Raw genomic sequence first — 23,564 nt, 5'->3', positions numbered from 1 at the left:
CCCCCCATCGCATGCCTCCTGAACAACCAGTGTCTTTCCCATTTTGAAGAGTGGCTAAAAGTAATGATCCTCTGTGTCACATGGTTTTAATTCTACTTCAGAAACAGGAAGTGCTGGAGATGGCTCTAAACTTAAAGAATCATGAGAGAAATACCTCAGTATGAAATCATTCTCCTGCAAAAAAACAACGCATTTACCTAAAGGCCTTTCACATTACGAGGAGGGCTCATCACTGTGGTGAATGGAGCTTGTTCTTGAAACAAGCTCATTTTTAAGGTCCCCCTCAAACAACAAGTGGTTCCTTTAAAAAAATTTAAAAATTAAAAAGGCTTCAAGTTAAGGCCATTTAAAGAAGATGAGCTTAGAGCAGCGGCATGGGAGAGGGAACAACAGAGTGTGTGGACTAATTAACTCAAAGTGTTGTAAGACATGCTCCTTCCTCACCCGTGTTGTCACTCAGGGTGTGAGTGGCACTAATGAGAGAATTATCTAGACTCAGAAGCTGGTAACGCATTCAAATGAACGCTGGCTGACCTGACCTGTAAGATTGGCTTTTTAATCTTACCACTTAATACCAATCAGACCTGATTTCTCATGTGCCCACACTGGGAGAACCCCTTGCTCCAAGCGTCACTATCCACTTGCTTCCCCGCCCCACTGTTGATCTTAGGTGGTGTTAATTGTCTCGGATTACTTCAGGGCTTCTGTTGATACTGTGCAGAGAATCTCAGGTGTGCAGGACGGGGCTTCTGAAGTCTGCGAATGCTTCTATGTGTGGTTCAAAGTCCCTTATCGTGAAAACTCAGCTGAGGATTAAGAAGGTTAATAAGGTCAACGGGTCTGCAACAAAAGTCCGCGACGTACAATAGTGCTTTGGAATTGTTAAATTAGCATAATCATCATCCGCTGGTGTTCAAACACAAGACCGACCTGCTGCGCTCAGTCAGAGCCATACAAACACTCTGCAGGGGTGGGGGGAGCGGGTTGGGGGGAAATTTGATAATTACCTGCTGGTATCACTGATTTAAGCATTCATACTCGACCAAATAAGCCTGCGTTTCTAATTGGATCAAGGTATTTTCAGTTTTGTTGTGATGATGTTTCTCAGTCAGACAGCACTGCACTAGTGGGAGACATTAGCAGTAAAGCCTTTTCGAGTCTAAGGGCTGCACCTATTTTCTTGTGTTTTGCCAAGTGCTTGAGGTAACAAATAGCAGATCAGCTCCAGTTCAAGGGAACTTATGAAATAATTTGTGCATTTTGGTGCCTTTTGGGAAGACTTTCATTGTTGTAAATCCTCTGGTGTGCTTAGAATGCATAACAGTATCCTGAGAGCAACATTTGCTGTATAAACTCACAAATGAAGCGTCCGAGGGTCAGTACCTCCAGGTCTGCAGCCATCCACCACCTGTTCTCAAGATTAAAGGATGTGTTTAGACTTGGCTTTTTCAAACAGCTCAAAGCTATTCCGGATTTGCTTGGATGAGGCACATTGCAAACGTACAACTAGGTTATTTTCTAATTAGATGGTGCGTTTGTGATACATTTTACCTATTCAAGTATGAATTAAATACTATATTTTGGAGCTGTGGCGACAATAGGAAGTAATACCTGGTGGACGAACGCAAAGCCAAGAAGTGCAAATCAGACAATGCATGGTTTTCAACATTTGTGACAGTACGAAACCTGCAAATGGTTGCATGTATTTGTATTCATCTTTAAAGTCTTGCCTCACATTCTCTATTGGATGCAGGTCTGGAATTTGACACACGTGAATGTGATTTAATCTAAACCATTCCATCGTAGCTCTGGCTGCATTGTTTGGGGTTTTTGTCTTGCTTGAAGGTAAACATCCGCAACAGTTTTGTGTATATTTGCTGCCTCTAGTAGGTTTTCTTCCAGGTTTGCCCCGTATTTAGCTCCATCAATATTCCCATCAACTCTTGACTTTATCCTCATCCCTGCTGGGGAAAAGCAGCCCACCTCAGAGAGGAGATAGTGTGTTTAGGGTGATGTATCACGGTAGTTTTCTTCCACTCGCAGGGTTTTAAACGTTTGCCCAAAACATACGCACTAGTTTCCTCTACCGAGAGCACTTTCCTCCTTTATAATTGTTGGCCGCGTCCTCCTCATGACCTTTGACAAACGTTAAACTGAATAGTTTTGGGGGAGCCATTTCCATTTGTGGATGATGAATTGAATAGTACTTTATGAAATATCGTAAGCACGGCATATTCGCTTTGTGCCAATTGCTTGCACTGGATTGTGTTTAGATATCTGAGGACAAAAGCATGCCACATTTTTTTTAGAATCTTATGTGTAAATGATTTTGAAAGCCATAAAGTCTTTTTATTTTCACTCTGCTTTGCGGCGGTCTGTTGCACATAAACCCAACACAATACGCTCCGGTTCATGGCTGTAAGGCAACAAAGAGTGAAAAAGCTGAAGGGGTGCACATATTATAGTTCTTGTGTGTGTTTTCAATGTCAAAACATTACAGGTGAAAGTTTTTGCTGCTCGTGTAGAGGCAGGTATACAGCATTCAGCTACATGTTGCCAGGGCAGGTGCGCTGCACGAACCATCTTTACCTCAGTTGTTTACAGCTACCTGGACAGCAAACAACGAAGAGCTGCCAGAACGTTGCATCATCTGTGCGTGTTTTGGAGTTGCAGCTTCTCTCTAAGCACAAGGCCCATTGTCATGCAGGCATTCAGGTAACGGATCCAGTCGTCACTCAAACGCCTGACGGCTGCTCCTATCTGGCCCGACGGTGACTGATGACCAGAGTGGAGAACGGAGGGGCGTGTGCGCTAAAAGCAGACGAGTGTGTTACACCAAAGAGGAGGAGAGGGAAGAAAGATACTACCCTGACTGTGGGCTTGGTTAGCCGTGTTCACTGACCATGGCTGTGAGCCACACTGGAGTCACTGAGCATCACAAGGACAGCAGTCTTGACCTGATAGATCAATTGTTACATGAACAGCATTACAATAACACCAGAATAGATATACCGCATGTCGTATTTCCATGAGACCTAAAACAGTGGCTTAGCAACTTTTCCACCAAGAGATGGAAGAACCAAAATAAAGCATATCCCTGGTGTTCACCAGTCACCTGCAAATAGCTAAAATCTGTGAACACCTGGGAAACCTTCTAAAAGTCCTTGTAACAGCCTAATTTAATAGTTCAAACATCAAATAAACCTTAATATGTATTGGTATGCAGAGTGGAAACCATCTTGGCACAATCACAAAAGCCAACATCTTTAGTTTTCCTTATCTTGGCCGTTGAGGTACAGTCAGTCAGCACCTGGGGGGAAACAAAAATGGCGTTCTCGGATTGGCTGCTTTATCAATATCATGTCAAGGAATATTGTCCCGGATATTTCAGCTTCACAAGCTCCATTTTATTTGAATATTTTAGAAATGGCTTTCCGAAAACAATCAGCAAATGGGCAGATTTTCTGTGAATAATTTGGAGTCATGCTCCAAAGGAAAATATACAAATACTGAACTGCAAATAGGCCGTGTAAAAGTACTGCTAAGTGTATTAACAATTCACCACTGCTATATAAAATCAATACTTGGATGATCATAAGTCTGTCCTGTACTGGGTTGTCTTATGAAAAAGCTCACCAAAAGAAATTAGATTCTTTTTAAAAAGCACCCAACTGGTGAAATGGGAACAATGGTAAGAAGTGTATATTTAATTATGGGAGGGGTCCAAATTTTAAAGTTTGAAATGCCTCTCTGAAGTTGTGATGCGTGTTCTGTGTTTTTAAGAATCCGGCAAAATAGAATGTATATGTAACATTTGAACTGTGTGGATCTGTCTGCTTGTTTTTTTGTTGTTTTTTTGAGTCTGGTGTTCTGGAAAATCAATGCCAGACCGTCGAAGCTGTTGTGCCCTCCACATACGAACTGAATAGAAGGGGAGGAGACTGGGACCAGTAGTGTGCACAAAATGGATGCGATGCAAATGGAACCAAAGGACATAAGAATCAATTTAGCTTATTGAAACAAATGAGAACAGCTCAGCCCTGCCATGACTCCAGTTCCAGTTCCCCCCCCCCTCGCCTTCTCTCCCTCTCTCCTCCTCCTCCCTTCTCTATTTTTTGGCCTCCCCATTGTTATTGTAATTAACCTACTCTCCCCAAACCCCCTGACCCTCCCTCTCCTCTCACAGCCGATCTCTTTTGCAACCCTGTCCCTGCCTAGGTTCCCTTTTACTCTAATGAAAAAGTCTGCGAGGTTCCCAGGTAAAAATGTTCGTGCTGAAATAGTGATTCATGGGCCTGGGTGACATGCTAAAAGGCATGGGATATCAGCCCACGACACATTTAGGGAAGGGTATTCCACAAACGACTGCCAAAACCCCCATGGTCCATACACACACCCCATGAAGCAATAATGACTTACTGTCAATTCCCCCTGAAAGTACGCTCCTCTGTTTATAAACTCCTCTCACCCTTCTTTCATAGAATCCCAATAACCAAAATGGACTTCTGTCTCAATGACCTTAGAGATAAGTGATTACAGCAATGCCCATTTCCTATAGTGATGTGTGACATCCTATTGAGAATGCCGCTCTTTTCTTTAAGCGAAGGCCACATGGATGCCGGGGATCCTAGTCCCCAATGTGGAATGGGCATTATGCAGGGATCCAGGGGGATGGATCAATAGCTATAGAGAGCGACGGGGTCACGATGGAATCAATGTGCTGGACAAACGACCTCCAGCTGCCTCCCGCACCTTCCGAGCCACTTGACACCCGAGGCGATCTTTACCGGAACGTCCTCTGCTGAAATGCCATGGAGCCATGGGCGACTGAGCAGTCACTCATGCAGAGCTCTCGAATCAAGCGGCGTATGCAAACTCGGTCTGCTTGTCATCCAAAGTGAAAGGCCTTGGCTTACTGTTGCTACATAAACAAAACTCATGCACCTGAGAATGTCAATTACCCATCCCCTGCACCTCTGAAGGGGCCTTTGCTCGATGGCCAAATTGGGATTAATATGGGGTGGGTGGGGGCCAGCGCAGAGGTGACTCTGTCATTACAGCTCAGAGAGTGAAAGCCAAACGTGGCACACAGAATAAGAACAGTGGGCCGGCTTGATTGTTCCCCTATTGCCCCTCACGCCGCTTTGCATAAGCAGCAAAAGGCGCTGATGAAAACAAGTGGCGGTTTTAGGTCGGGAGCAGACATCCAGAAAATGAGCTCACTCCCCCGTCCACCTTTCTCTTCTTACCCTTCCGCTGGGCCGCATAATTCAGAAGAGCTATCTTGTGGAAATGTCATCGTGTGGTGGTGATGGAGCAAGCAGTGTGACAGAATACCGTAGCGTCTCCGGGGACGGGACCCTCGCTGTGCTCGGCACGCCCGACTTGGCCTGACCTTGCAGGTGCTGATGTATGCAACCACATTGGTTTCAACAAATGGACAAACGGTCGTGTCGTCTTTCTGTGAAGGTTTTTAGCTTACCACTGGTGCATCTTTTTTTTTTCTGCCCCCCCTCTCTCTTTTGGGTTCATGGAAAGGTGCTGCATATTTCAACGTGAGGCTTTATACAGTGGGTTATAAAAGCATTCAAACTTTTCGGTATATTATTTACACATGGAAATCCGAATAGAGAGGTACTTTGTGCAGGTCTGACTTTGTGTAATACGGATGAATCTAGCTGTTCCGTCTGCATGTGTGATAGTGAACACTGAGTGAACGAGCATCATCACGAAGACCAAGAAAAACATGAATTAGGGATAATGTTGTGGAGACGCTTAAAGAAGGTTCCAGTTATCAAACCTGCTTTACAATCTAATTTTGAAGGAGATAAACATCATCCCATCTGGCCCAAATCTTAATCCAATTGAGAATCTTTAACAAGACATAAAATTTGTTGTTCACAGATTACCTCCATGCAATCCAATTGACAATGGTTAAAAATCGCTGTCTCTAGATGCCTAAAGTTGGTATCGATCAATGCCGCATGATAACTGTCAAAATTTTACATTTTGATGTATATTTTTCTTTACTTTACATTTATGCATCCTATTGTGTTGGTCTATAACCTAATATCTCAATCACTACATTTAACTTTGTGGTTGTCACGTGAGAAAATATGAAAAAGTTCAAGGGGCATGAATATTTTTGCAAGCCACTCTATGCTTAAGGATATAGACGTCTTCCCGTTCTTTTTTCGAATAGGTCAGTTCCCCGCTGTGCTTTCTCCTTTACGCATTCACTCCCCATTCTGCATTCATCTCGCCTGCTGACACATCTGACAACACGGTGCTGTATTATCGTCCACCAACCCCCAGCTCTAAACCGTCCTCAGCGTTTGAGGGCCGAGCCCGACTCCTCCGCCCCTTTCTCTGTCTCCTTTAGAAAACTGATTATAAATGGTCAATTTGAAAATAGACTGGAAAGTCCCCAAGGCTGCTTGCCTTGTCAAATTGAAAAGGGACAAGGACAAGTCAGTCGACTTTCTCTCCGTCCGTACCTATGATATTTTTTTGAGGCAGCGGGACGAGAGGGAACACATAACAAATTCCTCCCATGCTGCGCGAGCGAGGCGACGGGGAAAGGATGACGAGGGAGGGAGGGTGGGGCTGCAGCAAGCGAAGGATCTTTAACATCTAGCCCTCAGCATTTATATCACAAGTTTCCACAAAGGGTCTATGGATCACTCCAGTGGGCTGGTGTTGGCAGTATCAGGAAAAGCCATAGGCTGTCAGGGAGTATGTGCTTTTCATATTTCACTGTAGACAGCTTTCCTGTCTGCCAGCCTCACTCACAGCAGCCTTTGAGGATAATATCTCCAAATCTCTCCTTGCCATGCTGAGAGGCTATTTTTAAGTAGATATTTATTTCGTTCATTCAATTTTTCTCTTTTTTTCCTTCCTCCTCGTCCCTTCCGTCCTACAGGTATTTCTTTGTGCTTCTGACTAGTGGGACAATCGAAACGCAGCAGAAAAGCTCGGCTTGGAAGGAATTTCCATCAGTGTTTTACAATTCTTTCTTCCATTTCAAGGAATTTGAATCATTCCCCCCTCATCTTTCCAGGGATTTCTGCACATTTATTTAATAAAGGAAAAGCAAGGAGGAAAACTTAAGAATTTGAGAGTGAGAGGAAAGAATCAAGGAAGCATGTGGTGGAGGAAGGAAGGAATAAATGGAGGATGGAAACCAGGAAGGAAAAAATAAGGATTGAGGGAAGGAATAAAGGTGTTAAAGGAAGAAGCAAGTAAGGAAGAAAGGTAGGAAGAAAAATATGAAGGATGAATAGTAAAACAAGAGCAAGGAAGGAAGCAATGAAGGAAGGAGTAAATTGAGGAGCTAAGGAGTGAAAAATTAAGGATCGTCTAAAAGGGAAAATGAGCAGATAGGAGGAAGGAAAGAAAGAAGCAGACAAAGACAAAGGGCAGGAGCAAAGGATGGAAGAAAAGACAGAAAAAGAAGCGAGCAAAGAAGGGCGGAAAGAGAACGAAGGAAGAAGGGAAGAAACGAAGGTTTAAAAAAGGTAATATTGGAGGATCAAAAGATAGAAAGGAAGAGGAAAAGGAAGGAAAGACATGAAGAAGGAAAGGAGCGACAAAGGACGGAGGATGGAAAATAAGAAAGAACGACAGATGGATGATTGGAGGGAAGGGAAGGCAAGAGGAAAAGTGAAGGCTAGAAGGATACATATATATATATATATATATATATATATATATATATATATATATATATATATAATGAACCCTGCTTTCTCATCTGTTTCAAACTTGCTAAAATTATTCCTCAACATTGACTTCGCACTTTGAAATCATTGGGATTTACAAATTGTTCCATTATACTCAGCTCTCAATTTCATCTGCAGAGTGCATAAACACCCACTTTAATGAGTCTTACAGGGACTTTTTATGGCAACAGTAAAGTCCCATTCTGATTAATCACACTGGGGAGGTGGAAAGCACTCTTTGATAAAACCAAAAGATGTCCACAGCAGCATGATTCATCGCAGCAGACCTCGCAATCAGATGAAACGTGGGGCTTTCTTTTCCCCTCTTTCTCGCCAACATGTATCCCCTCTCTCCTCAGAATACATTAGAGGAGTGTGAGCGACGGAATCATCAGATAGAGGGATGTGAATTGAAGTGGTCATGAACCCAGTGTCAAATTCAAATAGCTGAATGGCGACAGATAAAAAACAAAAACAAACAAAAAAAAAAAACAAGGAACGTGCGGAGCTTGCAGAAGGAGGTAATTAAGATGCAGGGACTACTGCTGAGAATTTTCTTACTAATAGCGTCAGCTGATATAAAGTTAAAATCCAGTGCGACTCAAATAGGAAATGCAGCATTCCCTGCATGTTGACTGCATGATAGCTCCTGAGTTCAAATCCTACATATGCATGCTGAGCGTGTGCTTTAACTAGGGATAAGTAAAGGTTTTTGAACTGACGTGTAGGACGCAAATGCAAGAAAACCTTGCGTTTACGTCCTGCACTGAAGGTAAGTGAATCAGCCAGCGATAACATGTGCAATCCCAGAGCAGTGTAGATGCAAAGGGACCATCACTGCAGCTGGATGGGACTGCTGCATGAGGACTGGGCTGCCTCTTTAGTGCTTTGGGATGGGGGAGAAGCCCACAGCAGCACACACTCATTGATAGAGTAAGAACAAAATGTGCTTTTGTGTTAGAGTCTTCAAGAACACATGAAAAAAAGATTCTAAATTTGTTGCTGCTGTTGCGTTGCGGAGAGGGGAGGGTGTGAGCAGTGCCTTCACAAGCATTATTGACAGCGCTAAGACCCTCCTCCTGGCTCTGATTGCTGGTTTCTGACCTGAAGCAATGCATTTCTGCATATGGCAGTAGAACCGCAGGGAGGAGACAGAGAAGCTTGATTTTTTTTCACAGCTTATCCGTCCTCCTTCATATTATAGTGACAGCTTTAACAAATATGTACAAAAAAAACATAATTTTTTATAAATGCTAGCTACTGCAGCTTTGAAGATGTGCCAGTTTGCCTTTCAGTGCCTATTTCTTCACCATTTGCCATTGCAGACAAGTTAAAAACAATGTTCCACGACCTCATGCTTTTGTATGCCTTTCCCATACATTCCGTGGCGATTGTCTCCTGCACAGTAAGCACATTTGAAGTTGTTTTTGTACGTTCTTTATCTTATTTTGTCCTTTTAACCGTGGCTAATAGCAAGTTTTCCTATCTTCCTCTGTTTGAGGGCTAAGCCGGGTCTTAGAGCTGGCCCTCCGTTTTGCAGGAAGACAGAAAGTGCTGGAGTAAGCAGGGGAAGGATTCCTCAGCTCCTACTTCAGGTAGTTCCCTCCCTCGCTTTAGCTGAGATATCTATCCCAGGCCCTTATTATCAGCAAACAAGCACTTTTTGATGATGATAAGTAATAGCCGCATCCCTATGTGTAGGACTCACTTCTCCGGGGAATAGGGAGAGCGCGCCGGTCATTTTTCTTGCCTGTTCTGTCGTCCGGCGATTCCGGGGATAATAGAGGCTGTTCGAAGCGGGGCAATTCCGTGTTTCTGCAGCACGATTCGAAACAGGAGATAGATTAAGACTCTTGGTTATTTATTTATTTTTTTGTATAGTTACTTGATTTAATATTTCACTGGCTGACCTTTACAAACAAAAATATAGCAGGTGAGCACTTAAATATTATTAAACACCATTATGATTCAAAAAAAGCCAACAACAAACCACTGTTTTACGGCAAGAGCGGAACAAAAACGAAACAGAACAAAGCACGACTCAAGGGTTGGCGCGTTGTAGGAGTGTCGCAGTATAGTGGCTGCACAGCTGCGTGATATAGCACCTGCAAAGGAAGGGGGACGATAAGCTACGGACAAACCTGAAGATTTCCCAAGACCGAACGGACAGAAATAAACACCATTTCCACAACGTCCGATATCCCAGACGCGCTGGAGACAGCGGCCTGTCAGAACGCACAGAGCAATTTGAATGCACAGCAGGAGAGGCGTCCGTCTTTTCAATTCCACGGGCATCTTGTTTATTTCGCACTGTAGCTGCGTCTCGCTGCCTGCCACACAAACATAATTCAGTTAATTTATGAAGGAGTTTTATATCAGTCTTGCTGAGGAGAGGAATAAGGGAAACGATTGCAGACATATGGAGAACGAAATTAGGAAAGGAAAGGGAAAAATCAAAGACTAAATGATGAAAGAGAATGCAACAATAAAAAAACGAGAGAGAGAGCAGAAGACGACGAGGACTCAAATATGCAGCAATTCCTACAAGTTAAAAGATTACCGTTTCGTCTTCCTAGCATGTGAATCTCATTGATCGAATGTTCCCTTCTCTGTTTGCCTGCAATCGGTGCTGCTGTTCTTGGTGAGGACTGCCACTCAGCTGAAGTAGTCTATCTTTCTCATTTGAGCTCAGAAAAACATAAGGCTTTCACTAGATAAGGTATCAATACGACTGATTATGTATGACATGTATGATAAAATAAATGATTCCCAAACCTTTTGTAAAAAAAAAAATAAAAATAAAAATCATGTTTGGATTCAATTTCAAGATTCAGTTTTACTCGATTCAAGACTGCCAGATCTTAAATTGGTCATATTTGTCCCCACTGCCTAATTTTTGTTTCACATTTTGAATTAAACTTGGTCAGAAAAGAAGTTCTTTCAAATCAATGTGATCCGATGATGATGCCACATCTACAATTACTCCAAATTCTTCACATTTTGGGTGTGAAGCTTGTTTAAGGTTTATAAGCTTCTCTTGTTTCCACAAAATAATGGCAGCCATAGTGTTCAAATATTTGAATTTCAGCTTCATCAGCCCTCTGGACTCTGGACATTTCTGTAAATATTAAAGCTGTGCCACGGAGCGCATTTGCAAACTGAATTTTGACTTCTCATGTTGCTTTTAGAGTAACATATGCTTCCTCTGAGAGAGGCTTTTCAGGACAGGACTGGATCCACAGTGGACAATGACACTCTCTTACCAATCTCACTCAACATTATCACGTTTGCTGTTGTTCTATGCACACACTTTTCACCTAAACATGTCCGTACCTGGACATTGTCGTCCTTTTTATATCTGCATATATTTGTGTGCATATGTAAACCTCACATTTTTAAACATCTGGAAATTGTTCCCGACGATGAACCAAACTTATGGAAATCTACAATTCTCTATGTGTAATCTTGAGAACATTATTGGTTTTTCACGTTCCCCATCAATTCACACCAGCAGGTAGAGTTAAGTAGGTAGCACATTTTGAGTTGCATTGAAATGTATCTCAACTGTTGTGTCAAATAACTTCGACATATTGAATTCGCCAATCAGAAGTTTACAAAGCCATGACATCATCTGCCATCTCCAAATTGACGGTCATCATATTTAACGTTTTGTTGTTAAATTGGATTTTGATAATTTCCAACATTTACTAAAGTGCAATTATTTTTAATAATCCTGACGAAAACACAGGAAAAGTTTAGTCAGATTTTTACACCTTTATACTGGTTTTGTCTGTATTCTCCATGTTTAACACTTCATAGGGAAATCTCAAGAGTTGTAAAAGGATTTTTTAAAAAATATATATATACATAAATCTATACATGTGGTCACAAGAAAAGAGAAAGCATTTTTCCATCTTGGTGTCTGTCACAGTGATTCCCTGAGCAACCACCGAGCAGTCTGACCTTTGACTCTGTCTTTTAGCACATTGATCCAGCGGTCACTTTAAACAGAGTTGCGTTCGCGTCTGTCGCTTGCTTTCTCTTAGTTCACCTGACTGAACTCGGTGAGTCTACCCAGGGGCTTTGGCCCTGTGGCCTTCGACATGCGATTGCCCCCATTTACACGGCTCAGATCACATTCGTGTCAGCAATAGAGCTCGTTTTTAATGTCCTAAATGATTTGTATTCAGAAAAAGACATTTTTTTTTTTTTTTTTTTTTTTTTGAAGCACCAGATGCACTGGTCATGTGTTCTAATTTTAGGTGGTGTTAATTGCTGCCTGTTGAAGTGTCCTCACTGCCACCTTTGACAAAAGGACCATTCATAGGCAGGGCAGCCAGGGGAGCTGGCAGGAAGCCCACTTCGCCAGTTGCTCCTGACACCTCTGAGGCAGCTCCATGCTGGCACTAGATGAGCTTTCCTCTAGAGCTTCCTTACCAATAAGCACACATATAAGTACTTGCAATACAGGCAGAAATCTGAAATGTTTGATTTTTTCTTTTCTTTTACTTGATGCATGCTGTAATTTGGAGATAAAGCGATAGAGCAGTTTCCAGCATGTGAAAAACCAAAAATAGCTCAAGATCCAGTGCGAACATAAAACAGTGTGGCTGTCTTGATAAAAGCGAGGGAGTTTTTTTTTTTTTTTTTTTTTTTTTAAGTGTATAGCCCTGGTGTTTACCTCCAAGGCAGACCTCGTAAACACGCTCCCCGCAAAAGCAATAGAGGCGAAACACGGACGGCACACGGAGCAATTTAGCATTGTAACGTCGTGTCACCGGGCTCACATTTCAACCATTCTTTATTCTCTGCCACACTTCCAGCGGGGTGTAAATTGTGCCGCGATGTAATTAATCCATGTCAGTTCTGAAAAGTAAGAAGACTGGCGGAGAGGAGGTTAGGGGGGGACACGGGAAATGAGCGGAAGTATGGGGTGCCTTTGATGACAGCCGCTCTCGCCCCATGTTAGTCCGCGTATATATTGTTCTGCGTTCATACAGAAAACCTGGGGCACCCCAAGGAACTGGAGCACTTTCATGTTTCTAAATTCTGCCATGGCTCCATTTGTCCCATTGCTCTCCTGCTTCGATACAAGATTGTTGTAAAAATAAAACATAGTAAAACACTAGAGTAACTAAGAAAGGACTGAACCAAAGCAAAACAGAAACAGGCTGATCTAATCAGAATAAGAAAGGGAAACAAATCAGAACTGAGAACTGAAAACCACTCAAAACAACCCAAGACCCTAAACATGGGTCCTAAAATCATCATTGACTGTGAAACTGTGAACCTGAGCAAGTACAGTCCTTCATTTCTTTAGCCTAGGAAAGATGTCTCTCTGAATTAGGGCAAGGAATGATCCCTATGATATCTCATGGCTACCACACTTCTTCCTTCCACCCGACTTTCCATCAATACGCTTTGATATAGCAATCTGACCAGCCGACTTAGCAATCATCCTTTGTGACTTTTACTGCATGTGGACAATATCAGTGACTGCTGGACAACTGTCAAATCATGTCTTTCCTATGATTGTGTCTGCAATTATGTGGCTATTAAATGTAATTTCTGCATTGATGATATTGTATTAAGTTTGTCTTTGAATCTGAACTTTGGGCTTCATTAGCTCTAAGCCAGATTCATAAGAACACATTTTTTGAACTGCATCACTCTCTGTGTATTGAATCTAAAATAAAAGTTTCAATAAAAAACAAACTGTTCAGACACCGGTTAAATACAGACTATTTAGCATTGGCAGTTTAACTTTAGCAATTTGCAACAAACACTGCAGCCCCCCCATCGCAATAAATCTCTGCATTCAGCATAAACACTCTATATGCATTTCAGTCAATACAAGCCCAAAGTACTGAAGGAATCTATGACATATTGTAAATAAGTAAAACCAGACAAGATCCTACACAAAACTTGAGCAGCGAGCGAGTGATAAATTACATTTTTAAAAGGACTTGTTTTCCTTCTTACTATGAAAATCTTCACGGGTTTTGCTTCATTATTGCTTGAGAGTCGAACATCCCTTTCTTAGTCTGATGGAGCAGAGAGACGAGCAGTGGAGAACTCAAAACCAGAGAGGAGAAAACAACACAAAAAAACAAAAAAAGAACCTTTTTTAAATGTTCCATTTAAATTTTTAGCAGATCCTGCAATAAGTTGTGCTCTGGTCTCTCAAAGGATGAGGGGAGTTTTGGATTTCAGTTCCTGGTCCACTGCTCATTTAGGGCCTTATTAATCTAATTACTTGCCCAATTGTACATATTTAACATCGCCCCAGTCCTCTCCCAACTCTACCCTTAGAAACCCAGCTGGCTGTACATTAGTCAGGAAACTTGCTGAAGCTTGCAGATAGTAAAAGAAAAGCTAAATGGCTGCAATTCATCACACAATTTCGCCAATTATATTGCTGGAGTTTGGACCGGCGCAGATCACAGACCTCTCCGTCTGGGATTCCTGGCAACTGATCCCGCGCGCACGCGATTCCGAGACGCCGAGGCTCATTTATCTACCTTCAGGATAGCCTCGGTCGACATTAAGGCTCTCGCAGTCTTCCCTCTCCCCCATCATCCGCTTCACCCGTTTGGTGACACTAGCGGTTTACACATAGGTTATTAATGGTCTATAAATATTCACAGATTGTTTATTGGGACTTTCTGGCAGGCATTAGCGAAAGGATTTTGTGTTGGACAAAAAGCCAGGCGGGTACTTTTTTTTTTATTTCTTGACGTGACAGCGCAATGGTGTGGCTAACCTTGGGGATCCGAGCCTGATGGGGAGTTGGACCTTGGTTTTGAGGCAGCGCTTTTATTCTCTGCCCGTTTCATGACTGGTGAGGTGTTGAATGATGAGCCGCACGCTTCAGACCTCTTACTCTTATCATCCCAAAATACAAGGTTAGTCAGGGAGGGAAGCCGCCGCCTCCTCCTCCACCACACCGATGCCCTCAAGTGCTCCGATATCTTCCAGGAAAACAAATCTATCAAAACTCGCACAAAGATACGTTTCTAAAATTATGCATAAGAAGAAGAAGAAAATAAAGGTACATTATGAAAAATGAGCCTGGTGTGTGTAATTTTCCTCTCTCTTTATCTGAACAGGTACCAGATCTGCACAAATCCAAATGCAATCGGACAGCTTCCCGGAACACGCGCAGCATTACATACACCTTGCTCTCCGTGGATTAAATTGGCATTGACAAAGTGTCATCGTTGCTCCCTTTTTGTTGGGATACGATTTGGATTGGATTTGCGAAGACATTTTTGACACGATGAAATGGAAAGGGGGCGAGAGAGAGAAAGCGAGAACGAGCGCAGAGGAGAGAAAAGGTGAGAACAGGAAGACAAAGAGTCCAACAGAAACCCGGTGAATGAAAAGGAGGAGTGGGGGGGAGGAGAGAAAAAAGTAACCAGAAAAGGAAAGCTGAGCCATCTGGAGACAGAGACAGAAGACAAGAAAGGGTTGAAGAAGAAGAAGAAGAAAAAAAGGAGAACATCTGAGTGTTTCACAGGTTCATTTTGATGCATGGATACAGACAGGAGAATAGATTGGTAGCCTTGGGTGGATAAGGACAGAACCATTCCCCAGAGAGATGGATTAGACGAAGGAGTGGAAATAAATGATCACAGATTTTAATGGCCTTTTGGCTTGCCTCCCTTCTCTTCCCATTTTCATGTGGGGGGGAGAGGGGGGGCAGTGATGACATTTCCACATGCCAGCTGTCTGAATGTTGGAGTTTAACTCTGAAAACAATCTTCCAAGTTACGAATGCATGACGCTTGAACGGAAACGGGCTCCTGAACTAAGGACACCTTGCTCTGTCGTGTAGGAGCATTCACTGGCACATCCGCATAAACCAAGAAGTTCAGAGTCAAAAACCTACTTTGTCCTAAACCTCAACTTGGCAAAACAGTGGAAAAGCTTGAAGAATGATTTAAAGGTATATGCAATTTGAGGTGTAATATGACTAAAATGCTATAATATCTTTTCAAAGCGAAGGCTGTCCAGTTACGGTCAGTATATTGCTTCTTTAGAGGAAGGTACTGTAAGTATAAGCCTTGTTCGGAGCCCTGGAAATTAACTTGAGTGCTTTCACCCACCGTAGACTATTGTTGTTAGTTTGCTTCAAACCACTACTTGTCTTAAACCAGGGAAGGTGACGTAGGTATTTCCTTTATGTCGACTGACGCATATTGTGCAAACACCAAGAGTTACATTGGAGACACTTTTCTACTAGAAAGTTAAAGTTGTGTGCATATCAACTGTAAATTCATAAGTACAATGTCCAAATCTGCACCTAATTTAGCATCTGCTTAACAACAAACAAAGAAATTAACTTTTAATATATTTTTTCAATTAATTCAGACAGTACAGAGTAAACAAGGCGGCTGGTACTTTTCTCAAAAACCTTCTTGCGTTTGTCTGTTGGTCATGGTAGTTTTACTTAAAATTCTAATTCATCTCCTGAGAAACATCCTTTTCACAAAATACAAAAACTACTAACACCTAAATATTATTTCAAAATTGCGTAAAAACACATAAAAAACCTTGCAAATCTGTGTCCATCAACTGCAATACTATTGTTGAGGTATATTTTACGGATCAATGCTCATGCTTTTTGCAGATTTGTTGATTCAATTTGCATTTTGGATACCAAAATATAAATTCCAATGTACGTACGGAATTTCTTTTAGACTTGAATTTACTGGAAGACAAACATTTTTTTATTGGAATTTTAAATTTGTAGCAACTGTAAACCGTCAGCATGTATACATTTGTTTTATGTGGTTCTATGCAATATAATAAGACCATAATTATCTAATAAACAAGTTTGATTCTTCAGTTAAGGCGATTGATAACCAGTATCCACGTCTCATTTTGAAGCAGGAAAGATATAGTTCTGATGAAAAGTTAAGACTTTTCATCAGGCCTGCTAACAACATTTAGTTAAAAAACCATCATCACATCGTACCACATATACATATGAGTGTGTGTGTGCGTTTAAAAATATAAGGGAACCAGCAGTAGCTCGACTTAGCTGAATAATACTCTTGGCCATTAGTTTTTTTTTTTTTTATGGAAATGTAGCCTTGGGTTGTTGAATAAAAAATGGGCCCCAGTCCTAATTTCTGTTATGATAAGTTCCACACCTGATTGCCTCCATAAGAGGCAGATCTGTCTTCATAAGGCCTTTTGAGGCTCCTGACAACTATTTAGCTCTGCTAATCCATTTGTTTGATTTATTTCTTACAGTATGTGGCTAATGTCTTTTAAAATCCACCCGTCGCTGAGAGATGAAGAAGAAACCAATTGCAGACAGATAGCATCAACATTTTTGAATGTCTAATCACTCTTGCATATCTGCCTCTGCTCAGATTTCCTTTTAGTTAATAAATGAGATGATGAGCGCCACAGATACGGACGGCGTTTTGCGCCGGTCTCGACAAGATAGGGATTTTGAGGGCGAGATAAGCATCGTCTAAATAATGCAATGCTCTGCTTGAAACAAATTGGTAGCATGAGACGGATTGCTACTGCAACAGCTTCGGATCTGAGGGAGAGAAAGGAGGCGAGTGCAAGTCTTCTGCTCCGAATAATGTTTGCCGTCTTCTCTTTCTCACCTCTGACCTAGAGATGCCATGCAAGGGGGATCAGGGCAGCAGGCCAAACTAGGATCTGGGTGGATCCCAGGTGAGGATGGGTGTCCAAATCTGTGCGACCGGGAACATCTGTCACCGTCGGGAGTGACCACAACCAGAGCACAGAGTGGCATACTTTAGGTATGGGTGGGTGTGGACGTGGTGGGGAGGGAGGGCGAAAAACAGAGATAAAGACTGATGGGTGAGGACCCCCTGCTCCTCCATCATCATTTCACAGGTCTGGGACTGTGAGACAGCAGCTGTTCACTCTGGGAATCGCCGCTCGTTTCGGGATGGATGGCAGAAGGTAAAAAGGAGAAAAGTGGGATGTTGCAAGAAAGTGGAAATGTAATCAGTTTTGGCCAGCAGAATGGTGCCACTTTAGGGAACCTTTGACAAAATCAGCAAACAAGTCCATACGCTGATTTTAAATAATAAACAACAGCGTTTTGAGAGGCACTCGAGATTAATGACGGATGGCGACGAACGGCTCTCCTCGGTTTTGTTGTGCTGAAACACACAAGTAATACCCGGCTTGGGCAAGAAAACGGCATCAAGAGCGGAATGAGAACAGATGAACGTATGATTCCAATTAAATGCACAAGTACTCGTCTTAGGTGCAAACAAAAACAGCAAAAACTGCAACCACACACCCACAGGTGCTGGGACAATCATGTCCTGATACACCTACACACAGATTAGGGCTACTGCTGGGGCTGGGGAAAATGGCTTTAGGGGCCCACGGCGGCGGTTGTAGCTTCCTGTCTCTGGCTTAGACACAGTCACGTCGATAACTAATCCTGACCTTTCCCCAGCCGCCAAATTGAAAAATAAGAATAAGGAAAAAATAAAATAGATGACGGATTTTATCAAGATGGCTCCTGCCGTTTCCTGGGGGGTGCTAGAAGCGGTCCATCTATTGGATCAAGACGAGATGCCTGACGTGGGGGTAGAGAGATTTGGGAGAGGGGGCGGGGGGTGGGAGATGAGCATGAAGTCTCTTTGCAAAGTCAGAAAGACAAATGCTGCTCGCTGCTTGTCCCAGAGGCAAAAATTGAGAGTGAAGAGCCATTCTTAATGTGAATATGCAGGGTCTTTAAAAAGGTATTTACACTTCTTAGTGTTTTTTATATTCTGCTATGACTCACGTGACAAATCAAAACAGTGGTAGTAGTATGCAAATGGGAAGTAGAATAATAAAAAATCCTTTTTGTTAAAAATCTGAAAAGCATGGCGAGTACAAGTACTCGCACCCCTTTCAAAGCTCTAAAAAAATCCATTGCAGCCAGCACTCTTCAGACATCCCATAATTAATGAATTATACCTGTAATCTCAGTATAATTTCAGCTTTTCTATGAAGATCTCAAAAAAAAAAAAAAAAAAAAAAAAAGTGTTTGAGAAAACGTGAAAAAACAGCATGAAAAAAAAAAGTGCCTGGTGCAACTGCAAATCTACCACGACACATCCATCCACCTAAACGGTCAGGTTTTAATCAGAGAAACAGGAACGGAAACGCCAAAGGAGCTACAGAGATCCACAACTAAGGCAGGAGATTCTCTTGACAGGACAACTACTAGTTCCACCCCAAGCAGACATGCTGTTTATGGCCGAGGGAAGTCAAACACAGGACAACCTGTTTGAGACTGCAGAGACTTGAGACGGTTGACGGCGACATCATGCAGCCTACTGAGCCGAAGCTACGATGCAATGGAGCATATTTATGTGATTAAATGGTACAGTCCAAGTCAAGACATAAATCCACAATGAGTGTCTATAGCAAGACTTGTAATGAACTCAGATGCTCTCTATCTAGTCTTTAGCTATTTTGAACAAAAGCTCAGGCAAAAAAAAAAAAAAAAAAAAAGAAATTAAAATCTCTAGATGTGAAAATTTGGCAGACACCTACATTATCCCCAAAACAAACGGAATTACAGCAAATCTGCGTCTCACTTACTGGCTATAATATGAAAAAGTAGTATGAACATTTTTGCAAGACACTGAAGATATTTTACTTAAATTTGTCCCTACCAATTCCAGATGCATCTCTGGATAGGAGACACAGTACACCTATTTGACCACAAGCAATATGCAACGTGTAGGAATCCAGATGTTGGGTCATGCATCGTTATGTGAGAAGCCTCTCATTTTAACTTGGGTTATACATCAACAAATGCATACGCACAGATATGCACAGCTCTCTCTGTCACACCTGTTAGAGCTCCAAATTATGTTTGCCACAGCCACGACGGTGTTGCCAGGCATCTTAATACCGCAAATATGTTTGGTTCGATTATCCACCCACCTATGCTGGGACGCCTCCTTACAGATAAACCCGGTGGTGTGAGAGAACATCATCAGAATAACTGAAATATATATTTCAATCCTTCATTTGTAAGCGTGACGTGAACTGCGAGTGGAAAGCTGGCGTCTCAAGCTCCGAGGGTCATCGTTGGAACGTTGGTGATGACGACAAAGCAAAGTTGAGGAAACGGAAACTGCATGTTGTTGCAGGTGGACTGAAAAGCTAAACAGTTCTATGTTTCAAAGTGAAATGAGATCAGTTTTAATTAGTGGAGTGAATTAGTTGTCAAGGAATACCAGTCAAGAAGGGAGGAAGGACATTTCAGGTTAGTGAAACAGACTGAGGTTCTTTAAAGATCCACTAGGAGGTGTAAAGTAGTGGGTCCCAAAGATCCTGTGAAATCTTCCACTTCAAATCAGCATTTTATCTCCAATTTAGGCAAAAATATTAGATGGGCAACTAGATACGAAATAGGAAGAGATTCCCGTTTAATGTGACTGAACGTTTTAAACAAACAATAGGGTAATAGATTGCTGTTTTTCCCCAAGTATGAATCCATGCGTCGGAGCAGAAAAGTTTTTGGTGCATCTTCTCAGTCAGAATCCAATGGTGTCTTTGATGCAAATATGCATTTGCAAGAGTTAAATCGGCTAATGGAGCCAAGGGGAGCGATACAAGAACACAGAAAAACAACAACACAAACAAATAAAAAGAGGTGAAACATTTTTTATGCGAGCAAATAAAAAACTGTATTTGAAGGGATAGTGTGCCTACACACAGTCACAAAGTTGGGATTTCTCTTCTGCAACAAACACAGAGAGACAACCCACCGAAGTACAGCAAAGCATGTAATAGAAACCTAGCAGTAAGGCGAAAAAAAAAAAACTGCATAACTATGAATTTATATGCCGCACATTTACCGGAAACCTAACTGAAGCAGCTTTTTAAGACCACCGATGTCTCTCTGAGTGGATTCTCTGCCATGAAACTGAAATCAGAAGTATGAGTATTCACTCTGCACTATGCTTTTTTTGTTGTGTGTGTGTGTTTCTGATAGTCTCGCGTACAGAAAGAAGCAGAATTCTCTCTCATCCAGTTTTTATTTAAGTGCGTTAGTTATGACAGAAAGCTTGCATATTTACAGCACTTTCAACAAATGTTTACAAGCCTTGAAATCCCCCCACCTCTTGTTTTTCATGTAATAACATGAAAAACTGACTTAGCTCCAGCCATCTTCCCTGTCCATGCTCAATGCAAGCATTCCCGAATTATTATGTTTGCCACTACGACATTTCATGGTTGCCAACAACTTCTACTAGCTGAGTAGCTTCTAAATAATAAACTAGTTAAATAAATGCACTCTGCTCCAATTAAAACTTTAACATGGTTTAAATGTTAGACGCTCACTAAGAGATGCAATCTAAATGAGATTACAGGAAATACAAAAATAAATAAATAAATACTATTATTTGGGCGAACATTGTTCATAAAACAAAACAAAAACAAACATTCATCTTATATACTTTCTCCTCTCCAATAATTCACTCAGAACAAACCCTTCAGAGACATACAGCAACAAAAAGTCAACTTAAAAAATGTAGGTAAAGAGCTCCCTGCTTGAACAAAGCCCATACCATACATCATCCGCTTTCCCAGGCTTTGTCAGAGAAGGGCACCAGAGTGCACCCTCCAGTGGTGATGCTGCGGCTGTTTTCTGCAGTGTTTTAACTCTCCCCCCCCCCTCTTCTTCTTCTTCTTATTTATTTAATTATTTCACTTAAATGGAAGTTTTGCCTCCGGCTATCTGCGGCATGGCTAATTAATCAGAGTAATTATTTGCTTAGCCAGACAAAGTGAGCGTTTCGTTTGTGTCTTGCAGTTTTTGACAGAAGAACATTGTGTCCGGATGAGGACGCGGGGACTTGAGCATGATAAGCTGAGAGGAGGGGGAGTGGGGCTGGGGGTGAGGGGAGGAGACGAGGGGTGTTGGTGGGGGGCGCGCCCGTAAAGTAGGCCTGATGACTCATTAATGCAATGAGTCATCAGGCCTTCTTAAATTCCAAAAAATATTTTGTTAGTACATGTGTGTCAGATAACTGAGCTGCTGTGTTTGAGATTTGGGAATTTGGAAGAATACAACTTCTGTTGTCCTTACGGCGAGACACTAATACCACACCTTCAAATGTTATCTGTCACGCGGCATTGAACGACTGTGATCCTTTTGGACACATGAAAATGTTTTATGAGGAAACACTCCCACAAGCTGCGATATTCTAAAGGTTTAGGAGGAGCCGAAGCAGACAGCAGTCGTAAGCATTTTACAGTGTATCTACAATATTTCTCCCCCTCTGCAGGAAAAAGGGTAAGAAGATATTATGCCTAGGTTTCCCGCTTTGATCATCCCGAGCTGCGTTTTTCCCCGTGTAGAATGAATAATTCCTGGGACTAAACGTGGAGAGAAACTAAAAAAAACACAGAAATGCATATTTAAACACAACTGTAAGCTGTTAGTCTCATTTGCTATGACAAAGTAAATGCACGTAAATAGCGTTTTTATCATAAACGAAAAGAGAATCGAAACATCCTCTGTTCTCTGTGCCCGCTGAAGGTTGCACGTTGCAGAAACTAAATAAATGAAGCAGGCAGCCTCCATCCCTCTTCCTTGCGTTGGCTGAAAGATGCCGCAACTAAACCCGAGTGGCAGAAATCAGCAACTTTTAATGATATTAGTGTGTAAATCTCACTCACGTTATTTAGAAATACGGCAGTCTTGTAATTCGTCAATAAAACTAATGCCATCTGCTGATGGTATTAATTAGGCCCCATTGTTTAGAGTTGCTCATTTGTGGGAAAAATGTGTTTTGGTTGACGCTGAAATCACAGTTATCTAAAACTCAAACTTAAGTGTGGAGAAAGTTTACATTTTCTGCACTTGAAGAACAATGAATTACCCTGAACATAAAAATGATCCTGAAAACGTTTTGTGCAATATTCCCTTAAAATAAACGATTAAACGTAGTGAACTCAAGTATATTTCAATTAAAAGAACTGAAAATAAAACAAGAAGTATAAGAAAATTGATAATTATAATGCATATTAGAAAACACAACCATGTTATTTTGACCAGACAAATTTACTCACAGTTTAGAACAATGTATTACTGAAAGATCCCATGTGTTTATGTTTTGGTTAAAATTATCCCAGTCAGTTCCTAAAGCTCATAGCTGCCAATAGATTTATCAGATACCAGGGATAAAACAGTAAAAGATGCCTCACTTTGGTCCATCACCTGTTCCTCTCTCATTTTGGAACCACATCGATTTTTTTTCCACACATTCGGTTTCAGGATGCAGAACCTTTTTCTAGAGAAGCAGCTGCTCAGCCAGTAGGTCGCCTTCACAATGGAGTGTTTCTATTCGGCATCGGATTTTTAGATGTCCGAAGGCTCCTCCTTTTGGATTTGTAAATAATTAAAGTAGTTCTGAAATATTACTGACGATTTATACACACACCTCAAGTGACTTGAAAATAATAGAGAGTCAAAGCTTCACTCAGACTAGCAGAGCTTATAACGCCAAACACTTATCGACTGGGGCCTAATGAGTCCGGTTTCTAGTAAAAATAGAGTCCAGTTTTTGGGAGAAGAGTCCTCAGGAGGCACTGATCAGCTAGTCATGAGCAGATTTTAGTTTTCTTATGCCAACAAGTGACCAAGAGAGACAACATCATATCGCATAAAACAAACTTCCCATCATGGCTTCTTAGAATGACCCAATACTGAGTCATTCTAAGAAGGGATGCTTTTATATATATATATATATATATATATATATATATATATATATATATATATATAAAGAAAATGGCACAGTAAATATATAAAACAAATAAAAA

General features: G+C 41.6%; 1 long non-coding RNA gene across 2 annotated transcripts in view; it reads right to left on the bottom strand.

Moving 5' to 3' along the window:
- Positions 1-14: 14 nt before the first annotated feature.
- Positions 15-23,564, bottom strand: part of LOC106946585 (uncharacterized) — a 96,638-nt gene continuing 73,088 nt past the window's right edge. The window contains exons 4-6 of one of the 2 annotated variants that reach the window (XR_001424804.1): positions 9,863-10,051; positions 9,430-9,536; positions 15-2,957 (exon numbers count right to left, since the gene is read on the bottom strand). This is a non-coding gene — a long non-coding RNA (uncharacterized LOC106946585). Of the gene's footprint in view, positions 2,958-8,874; positions 9,537-9,862; positions 10,052-23,564 lie in introns of those variants that run through there. The other variant, XR_001424803.1, reaches the window with a different exon arrangement.

This window comes from Poecilia latipinna, unplaced genomic scaffold, assembly GCF_001443285.1.
Source record: "Poecilia latipinna isolate Pla-1442-1.1 unplaced genomic scaffold, P_latipinna-1.0 Scaffold197, whole genome shotgun sequence".
Lineage (NCBI taxonomy): Eukaryota > Metazoa > Chordata > Actinopteri > Cyprinodontiformes > Poeciliidae > Poecilia > Poecilia latipinna.
This window is presented reverse-complemented; position numbering and strand designations above follow the sequence as displayed.